Source organism: Lipotes vexillifer, unplaced genomic scaffold (genome assembly GCF_000442215.2).
Source record: "Lipotes vexillifer unplaced genomic scaffold, Lipotes_vexillifer_v1.1 scaffold1574, whole genome shotgun sequence".
Classification (NCBI taxonomy): domain Eukaryota; kingdom Metazoa; phylum Chordata; class Mammalia; order Artiodactyla; family Lipotidae; genus Lipotes; species Lipotes vexillifer.
Window position 1 is genome coordinate 506632 of NW_006772719.1, and position 10341 is coordinate 516972.

The 10341-nt window shown below is 38.0% G+C and overlaps 1 pseudogene; it reads right to left on the minus strand.

Moving 5' to 3' along the window:
* Nucleotides 1–2241: 2241 nt before the first annotated feature.
* LOC103082171 (gem-associated protein 2 pseudogene) lies at nt 2242–3129 on the minus strand (annotated as a pseudogene).
* Nucleotides 3130–10341: the final 7212 nt, after the last annotated feature.

A 10341-nucleotide genomic window follows, 5' to 3' on the forward strand; every position in this document is an offset into this window, starting at 1 on the left:
TGGGCCTTGAATGTTTTTCTCTCAGAAGCAGAGTCCCTTTCTCATTTTGAATGGCATGACTGCGACCGGGCTTGTTGGACTCAGGGGTACCTTCTCCCTAATCTTCTGACTATGGCAGATCTGGGAGACTGTGGGTGGCACTCAGTGTCCAATCACTTCTTGTTTGTACCCCTGTTTAGGTTGCAGAATAAGATAGCATCTGGATAGGAAAAAAATGGTAACTTGGTTGTTACCATTTAATAAATAACTATGGTATCTGGAGTCATAGCAATGAAATATCTGGGCATAATTAAATATATATATATATATATATATATATATATATATATATGTAGATTGTATAAACCAGCATCTTTTACACAGCCTGGTTATAAATTAGTTGAGCCAGTTTGATTACTGGAGTCATGTTAGTAATGAGACTAGCAATATATTATACAGATTTAGAGGGTGTTGATGAAGTGGGTATCTTGTAGAAAAGCAGTGTATTGTAGAGTAATAGAGGTCTCGGCTTCTCTGTTCCATCTTTAATTGAATTAGAAATTTCGTTTGAGAAAGGAAGGTTAGAGTCTCAGTCTCACATTTGGTCTCAAGTAAGCATGGAAGCTGGAATGTTAAGGTAAGATTTCACCATCATTGTTGCCATTGTCCACTGTCCGCTGAGCACACACTGCCATAGGCCAAAGGGAGGGCAGCTTATCCATGGTGAGAGGTCAGCAGTTTGCAGAGGAGGTGAGAAATTATTACAACTGCTACGTTGCATTGCTTTCTCAGCTGTAAATGAGGCTTCTCATTAATGAGTCATGCACACAGGCTGCCAGGGTCTCAGCATTAATTGGCACTAATGGGAACATCTTATGGTTGAAGGGAGAGCTGTGGGAACCACTTTAAGTCTGTATTTGGAAGGGAGCTTGGACAATTTACATTTTCCATGAAATTCTAGGGCAGCCTTACACAACACATTTTCATTCCAAACCGCAAGTAGATCTGCAGAGAAGTGTATCGAATTCTTCATGAGAGACAAAGAATATCAACAAGTGTTTCAATGAGATTTTCCTTTCTCTGTCAGGCATGGCACCTACAGAGAGTCTGAATCTGCTTTTTACTGCACCATGCATTCTAAGGCCTAATGCAGTGTATATAATTTGCTTTATTCCTTTGAGATCATTCAGCAGGGATTCAGTGCAAGTTAGCCCTGAGGAAATTTTGACCAATAAATTTCGTTTAAAAAATGTGTCCTCCCATGATAATGTACTGTTATTCAACAAAATAGGCTGATACAGAAGTTTAATCTGAGCTGCCTAGAATGTTTTACCCCTTAAGTGGAACTGCTTTGTATTATTTATTTTTTAGCCCCCCAGAAAGAGCCCCTTGTAATTAGTTTTGTGATGTTTGGCATTGAGGAATGGATATTCACAATGTTGGTATAGGTCAGACCTTTTCAGATCATGCAGCAAATGGGTAAATCCTGCTTCCCAGAACACCTCAAGCCCATACTACACCCTAGAGTGAATTGGAAAAAGGCATGCCTGCCTTAAGGTGGATGCACCCACACAAAGGCACACTGCAGCCCCCACTTGCTCTTTCAGTTGGGTGCTCTGGTGCAGTGCACAACCTGTACAAGGTACAGGTACATAATAGCTTTGATATCATCCTTGTGAATGTTAGCACCTCTCTAACCCAGCGACGAGTCTGTGGGAGGGACCCAGAACAAGCAAGCTGATCTTATAAAGAAAAATATAGGGCCCAGAGAAGAAGATGTGGAACAGGTCTATGGGGAAGCCACAATAACGACATAATTTTTCGTGGAGGAGAATGTAATAGAAAGCTTGAGCGCCACATCCCTGAACGCTATTTTTTTCACATTTTTAATTCAATTTTTATATGTGTATATGTAAATAAACAATACAACAGCACCAAGGACCTCTGTAAAATTTCATCATACAGTTTCTGTGCAGGATGCTTCATCAATAAATGGCACTTAATTTGTTTTAAAAACATTTGATTTCAGAAAACTCTTTAAACTGTCCATCAGAAACTGGGTGGGATTTTCCAAAGACACTCAGGTATTCAAATCAATACAATCTGTCTTCTGAATATCAGCTTGAGTTACACAGGCTAAGCTGAGGACCCTTTTGCATAGTGTTGAAGATATGATGCAATTTGCACTTGAATTGGCATTGCACTGCCTCAGACTTAGGCTGCCATCATCACAAGTATCTTCTATCCCTGAGATCAGCTACATCAAGATGGCTTATCATCTAAATCACAATGGTGAAAATACCTGCTAACCAAGAAGATTAATAAATTCAAATTCATCTTTGCTGTCCACTAAGAGCCTCACTTCAGAGCACCTTCTTGCAAGCTGCCAAATTAGTGAATGATCCTCAGGTAATAAAGGTTTTCCAAGACAAGCCAATAAAGCATAAAGTCATCATCCCAAATCTGTAATAATTCTCTTTCTCTAAGCCAGTTACTCATAAATTCCAAGACACTAGTTACTGTTGACTGATTTATTCTGCTAACAATAAGAAGCAAGGGAGGAAAACCAATCTGGGTATAATCCATCCCAGGACTTTAATTTTTAGCTGATCCAACAGCCCCTTCTGCATATAACAGTTCACCCAGACAGAAGTTTTTACAGCTTTCTTCATCTTCAGATTTTGGAAGAATGAAGGATATTTATCCCGGGAAAGGAGAAATAATTACATATTTTACATAGTTGAAAGGCATGATCCTGTTACTACCCAACTGCTGAGATTTCCAATGACTTCAGTGTCTGTTCACGCTCTGCTGAACAGTTGAAGACGGTGCTACTTGTTGCTCTTGCCTCTGAAGTTTGGAGGGATATCCTTTAGGAACAGGTTTTTATTCTGAAAGAGAAACATTCACACTTTGCTTCCTTTTCAAATTCTTTGGGTCGATGTGAGCTACCACATCTGGACATGGAGCTACTTCAATCTAGACTGGCCTCAGGGATTCCTGAGGCATCCTCGGGGATAGAGAGGGAGCTAAATTTTCTGTCAAGTTGCAGGGCTCCACTGGCAACATCTGAGGCATCAAGTCTTCCACTGCAGACTCCACTGGCACCTATGCCATGGTTTTCAACTCAGCCAGTTCCACCCAGCACATGTGCCAAGTCTAGGTTGGTCACTGCACAGGCACACAAATAAGCACTTTTGGCAGAGAGATGAGCGAGAGATAGGCCTTAGGGGGCTAAATTATGTATGAGTATGAGTAAGCCTGTTGATTGTATCAAAGTTAAGGTTCCAGTGGTGTAATGAAGGTTTTGAATTTAGTTCTTTGCAGAAGTAGTGATCAACATCCCCTAAAAGTATTTTTATTTTTAACCAATACAAACTTAGAGTAATTCTACAGTTCATTCATTGTCAGAAGTAAATATTTTCTTTAGGATCAAGTAATTTATTGCTGGAAAATAATGTAGGAATCTTTTAATCCTACCCTTTCATTTCACAGATAAGAAATCATGTGTACAGCTCAGTGATACATAGCTAGTTAATAATGATGGAGAGTGGCCTAGAATCTAGGTCTCAGGACAAGAAGTCTATTTCACATTCCATCTGTGCCATGCTAAATGCCCCAAATACACGCCCATGTCCCAGGTTCAAGAGGTGCTTTTAAGTCTGATATTCTGCTGTTGGGTGACTGCATCTGATACAGCCTACCCATACCCTTCCCACATTAATAGTTTTGACTTCTCTCCTCTCTGTCTTCATCTTTGCAGAATGAGGAATGATAATCTTCTGAACTATCCTTTTGAGGATAGTTGATACTCACAGATGACAATGGAAATGGCATTCCCCTTGGTTTAGGGAGTTGTATTAGCTGACCTCTAAGTTTCCTTTCATCTTAGGATCTAGTTTTGCCAGCATGGCAACCTCTTTCTCTTTTGCTTATTTAGTTACCTTTCCTTCTCTACTCTTATGTCTTTCTTGAGGGGCAATACCAAGACCTGTTATGGTACAATAAACAAGGTTAAAATAATGTTTTCAGTCCACCACCCTGCTCTCACATCCCCATCCCTTCTCCCATTTTACACATTATACACACACACGCTTGCTTACATATAATATTGTGCTGATATATTGGATGTAACAGTATATTAGAATTAGTCCACTGTGGCTCCTTAAATTAAGTCTAGTAGATCCAATTAGAATTTGATGCTGCTTTAGTAAAGCTGTGCTTAAAATTACTCTACTGATGAAGGTCTCATACTTACCTTTGGGAGCATCTTCTATTTGTGACTGGACCACTCATGAAATTCTGAGCAACTGGCAGACCTACAAGCCTCTTCTGGGAAAAGCTGCCAAGGCAGGTCCTTATGCAAAGGTAGCTAAGCTTTTTGGAATGTGACTTCAAGAATCTGGTCACAACTGACTGAACCAAGGATTGTTCATCACAGGAATATATTTATTGACTTAACATTGGACTAGCAGCCTTTAAGATGACCAATAAGGTTTCTCTATATTTTATAGTGAGTAATATGGTCTTCTGTCTAGAAGAGAGTTAATGCGAGTTACACAAGGAGAAGTGGTAGATACCAGCATTAGAGTAAAAATAAAGAAAGCAGAAAAGTCACATAAATAACCTATTTGTCCCAAACATTTTGTCTCCAAGTCATGATGGTCAAGTAGGAAATATTTGGGTTTTAGAGTTAGGTAGATTTGGATTCAAACACTTCATGTCTTCTTTGAGCCTCAACTTCCTTATTTTAAAAATGAGAACAGTAATACCTGCTTCAAAGGATCATTAAAAATATTAAATGATAAAGTGTTTTAAAAGACAGGACATAGTATATATCAAATAGGTAAATAACTAACAAATGGCAACAAATAAGGGAATAGCTCATGAATTTCTTGAAAAGATTAAATGAGGTAACATGTGCTGTGCTACAGACACAGCATAGGCATCTATTTATAATAAATGTTCCCTCTGTCCCATGTGATTCTAGGAAGTATAAAGACTTCCTTTAAATATCAAAGTAGACTTGAATTTCTGGTCTTCATTTGTTCATGTACTCGAGAAATGTTTAGAGAGAATCTGCCATATGCCAGACTAGAATAGAAAGATAAATCAGAAAGAGTTCCTGATAACTGGGAGTGTGTAGTATGGGTTTCAGAGAGACAAGAAAATAGGTAAATGACATTTTAATGTGGTGAGTGTTATTACAGGGTGTTATGGTAGTATGCATGGTTATCCAAATCCTTGAAGATTAAAATCAATACATCAAGAAGCATAAATTTCTCTCCCAGAAACCAATCAGAAGGATATTCAATGCCTGGAAACGCAAACCAACTACTGCATGCAAGAGGTACGTAAAAGAAGGCCACAGTGTCTGTGAATGCTGAGAAGAGAGGAAACCTGTCTGGTTGGCAAAATTCAAAGGAGATGCCTATCATCAAGAAAACAAAAGCTTTCCTCCAACACCATCTGGCATAAGAAAGGTCTGAGTTAATAGTAAAATAGCATCTTGTGCATTTTAGCTTCCATTATGATGTTTCCTGTGTTTCTCCTCTTTTTAGATGAGACTGAAATGAAAATATTAGATGTATTAATCTGTCCATTCATCCAAATCCTCACTCCCTGTAAAGCATGCCATATGTGAAAGAAAAGCTTTAAAAATACATAATGCTTCTATTTTGATCTCCTTCCAGAAATAAGCACTATAAATCATGCCCAGCCACCAAGTAATATTGAGCATCTGTTCATGGCATTTAAATGTCTAAAGGAGCTAAGGTTGTTTAGCCGAGAAAGGAGAAAACCAGAAGTAACATTTGTGACAGTCTATTATTCAAAGGGCAGTAAACAACTATTTATCATACCCTCTAAGGAATGAATAAGAGAAAAGAAGCTTGCAAGTATAATTCAACGTCTTGAATATAAAGTTTAAAATGAAACAGTGAAATAGTTACTTCTACTTATCTATAATTATATTTATACATGTATACCTATATACATATAGAATTATAGAACCAGGATGTCCCAAATTTTATATCAAAGGCAAAAATTGGGGGAGGACAACCAGAAAGCTGTTTGAGAACCGTGTTACTTCATAAACATATATTTTTTAAAGTTATCTACAAACCTGTTTTCCTCAATCAGCAAGTGCTCATTGAGTAAATAAAGTGTTATCAGACAAAATATTTTGAAGGATTACAAAAAGTCTAAATTGTAATCCCTACACTGAAGGAGTTTATAGTCTGGTTGGGAGACAAAGTGAGTAGATAAAGCAGTAGAAAATACAGTGTTATTCATTATTATATCCTGTATTGGTTGTGTAATGTAGATGGCAATATTGCAGGTGTTCTGAAGATGAAAGGCTTAGATTAGTTTGGAAGTCTTATATTAGCCTGGAGGCAGGGAAACTTGAATTGATATATTTTTTTAAAGTTTTAAATTTTTTATACGAATTTTAAAGGTTACACTTCATTTACAGTTATTATAAAATATTAGTTATATTCCTCATGTTGTACAATATGTCCTTGTAGCCTATCTTACAACCCATAGTTTATACCTCCCACTCCTTCACCCCTATATCATCCCACCCCACCTCCCTACTGGTAACCACTAGTTTGTTCTCTGTATCAGTGGGTCTGCTTCTTTTTTGTTATATTTACTACTTTGTTTCTTTCTTTCTTTTTTTTTTTAAATATATTGTGGCAGTCTTGGCACATCTTTGTTTTTATAAATTTATTTATTTATATTTATTTTTGGCTGCATTGGGTCTTCATTGGGGTGCGCGGGCTTCTCATTGCAGTGGCTTCTTTTGTTGCAGAGCACGGGCTTTAGGCACGCGGGCTTCAGTAGATGTGGCTCATGGGCTCTAGAGTGTAGGCTCAGTAGTTGTGGTGCACAGGCTTAGTTGCTCTGTGGCATGTGGAATCTTCCCAGACCAGAGATCGAACCTGTGTCCCTTGCATTGGCAGGTGGATTCTAAACCACTGCGCCACCAGGGAAGTCCCACTAATTTGTTTTTGTTTTTTTTTAGATTCCACATGTAAATGATATCATACAGTACTTGCCTTTCTCTGACTTATTTCACTTAGCATAATGCACTCCAAGTCCATTCATGTTGCTACAGGTGGGAAAATTTCATTACTTTTTCTGGCTGTCTAGTATTGCATTGTGTGTGTGGGTGTGTGTGTGTGTGTGAGAGAGAGAGAGTGTGTGTGTGTGTGTGTGTGTGTGTGTGTGTGTATACATATATATAACACCTCTTCTTTACTGATCTGTTGATGGACACTTAGGTTGCTTTCATATCTTGGCAATTGTAAATAATGCTGCTATTAACATTGGGCTGTGTGTATCTTTTCAAGTTAATGTTGTTATTTTTTTCAGATATATACCCAGGAGTGGAATTGTTGTGTCATATGGTAGTTATATTTGTAGTGTTTTGAGAAACCTTCTTACTGCTTCCGCAGTGGCTGCACCAATTTATATTCCCACCAACAGTGTGTAAACGTTCCCTTTTCTCCACATCCTCGCCAGCATCTGTTATTTGTGTTCTTTTTTTATTTTACATCTTTATTGGAGTATAATTCCTTTACAATGGTGTGTTAGTTTCTGCTTTATAACAAAGTGAATTAGTTATACATATACATATGTTCCCATATCTCCTCCCTCCTGCATCTCCCTCCCTCCCACCCTCCCTATCCCACCCCTCCAGTGGTCAAAAAGCACCGAGCTGATCTCCCTGTACTATGCGGCTGCTTCCCACTAGCTATCTATTTTACATTTGGTAGTGTATATTTGTCCATGCCACTCTCTCGCTTTGTCCCAGCTTACCCTTCCTCCTCCCCGTATCCTCAAGTCCATTCTTTAGTAGGTCTGCGTCTTTATTCCTGTCTTAACCCTAAGTTCTTCATAACATTTTATTTTCTTAAATTCCATATATATGTCTTAGCGTACAGTACCTGTCTCTCTCTTTCTGACTTACTTCACTCTGTGTAACAGACTCTAAGTCCATCCACCTCATTACAAATAGCTCAATTTCGTTTCTTTTTATGGCTGAGTAATATTCCATTGTATATATGTGCCACATCTTCTTTATCCATTCATCCGATGATGGACACTTAGGTTGTTTCCATCTCCGGGCTATTGTAAATAGAGCTGCAATGAACATTTTGGTACATGACTCTTTTTGAATTCTGGTTTTCTCAGGGTATATGCCCAGTAGTGGGATTGCTGGGTCATATGGTAGTTCTATTTGTAGTTTTTTAAGGAACCTCCATACTGTTCTCCATAGTGGCTGTACCAATTCACATTCCCACCAGCAGTGCAAGAGTGTTCCCTTTTCTCCACACCCTCTCCAGCATTTATTGTTTCTAGATTTTTTGATGATGGCCATTCTGACTGGTGTGAGATGATATCTCATTGTAGTTTTGATTTGCATTTCTCTAATGATTAATGATGTTGAGCATTCTTTCATGTGTTTGTTGGCAGTCTGTATATCTTCTTTGGAGAAATGTCTATTTAGGTCTTCTGCCCATTTTTGGATTGGGTTGTTTATTTTTTTGTTATTGAGCTGCATGAGCTGCCTGTAAATTTTGGAGATTAATCCTTTGTCAGTTGCTTCATTTGCAAATATTTTCTCCCATTCTGAGGGTTGTCTTTTGGTCTTGTTTATGGTTTCCTTTGCCAAGCAACAGCTTTGAAGTTTCATTAGGTCCCATTCGTTTATTTTTGTTTTTACTTCCATTTCTCTAGGAGGTGGGTCAAAAAGGATCTTGCTGTGATTTATGTCATAGAGTGTTCTGCCTATGTTTTCCTCTAAGAGTTTGATAGTTTCTGGCCTTACATTTAGGTCTTTAATCCATTTTGAGCTTATTTTTGTGTATGGTGTTAGGGAGTGATCTAATCTCATACTTTTACATGTACCTGTCCAGTTTTCCCAGCACCACTTATTGAAGAGGCTGTCCTTTCTCCACTGTATATTCCTGCCACCTTTATCAAAGATAAGGTGACCATATGTGCATGGGTTTATCTCTGGGCTTTCTATCCTATTCCATTGATCTATCTTTCTGTTTTTGTGCCAGTACCATACTGTCTTGATTACTGTAGCTTTGTAGTATAGTCTGAAGTCAGGCAGCCTGATTCCTCCAGCTCCATTTTTTGTTCTCAAGATTGCTTTGGCTATTCGGGGTCTTTTGTGTTTCCATACAAATTGTGAAATTTTTTGTTCTAGTTCTGTGAAAAATGCCAGTGGTAGTTTGATAGGGATTGCATTGAATCTATAGATTGCTTTGGGTAGTAGAGTCATTTTCACAATGTTGATTCTTCCAATCCAAGAACATGGTATATCTCTCCATCTGTTTGTATCATCTTTAATTTCTTTCATCAGTGTCTTATAATTTTCTGCATACAGGTATTTTGTCTCTTTAGGTAGATTTATTCCTAGATATTTTATTCTTTTTGTTGCAGTGGTAAATGGGAATGTTTTCTTGATTTCACTTTCAGATTTTTCATCACTAGTGTATAGGAATGCCAGAGATTTCTGTGCATTAATTTTGTATCCTGCTACTTTATCAAATTCATTGATTAGCTCTAGTAGTTTTCTGGTAGCATCTTTAGGATTCTCTACGTATAGTATCATGTCATCTGCAAACAGTGACAGCTTTACTTATTCTTTTCTGATTTGGATTCTTTTATTTCCTTTTCTTCTCTGATTACTGTGGCTAAAACTTCCAAAACTATGTTGAATAAGAGTGGTGAGAGTGGGCAACCTTGTCTTGTTCCTGATCTTAGTGGAAAAGTTTTCAGTTCTTCACCATTGAGGACGATATTGGCTGTGGGTTTGTCATATATGGCCTTTATTATGTTGAGGTAAGTTCCCTCTAGGCCTACTTTCTGGAGGGTTTTAATCATAAATGGGTGTTGAATTTTGTTGAAAGCTTTCTCTGTATCTATTGAGATGATCATATGGTTTTTCTCCTTCAATTTGTTAATATGGTGTATCACGTTGATTGATTTGCGTATATTGAAGAATCCTTGCATTCCTGGAATAAACCCCACTTGATCATGGTGTATAATCCTTTTAATGTGCTGTTGGATTCTGTTTGCTAGTATTTTGTTGAGGATTTTTGCATCTATGTTCATCAGTGATATTGGCCTGTAGTTTTCTTTCTTTGTGACATCCTTGTCAGGTTTTGGTATCAGGGTAATGGTGGCCTCATAGAATGAGTTGGGGAGTGTTCCTCCCTCTGCTGTATTTTGTAAGAGTTTGAGAAGGATAGGTGTTAACTCTTCTCTAAATGTTTGATAGAAATCACCTGTGAAGCCATCTGGTCCTGGGCTTTTGTTTGTTGGAAGATTTTTAATCACAGT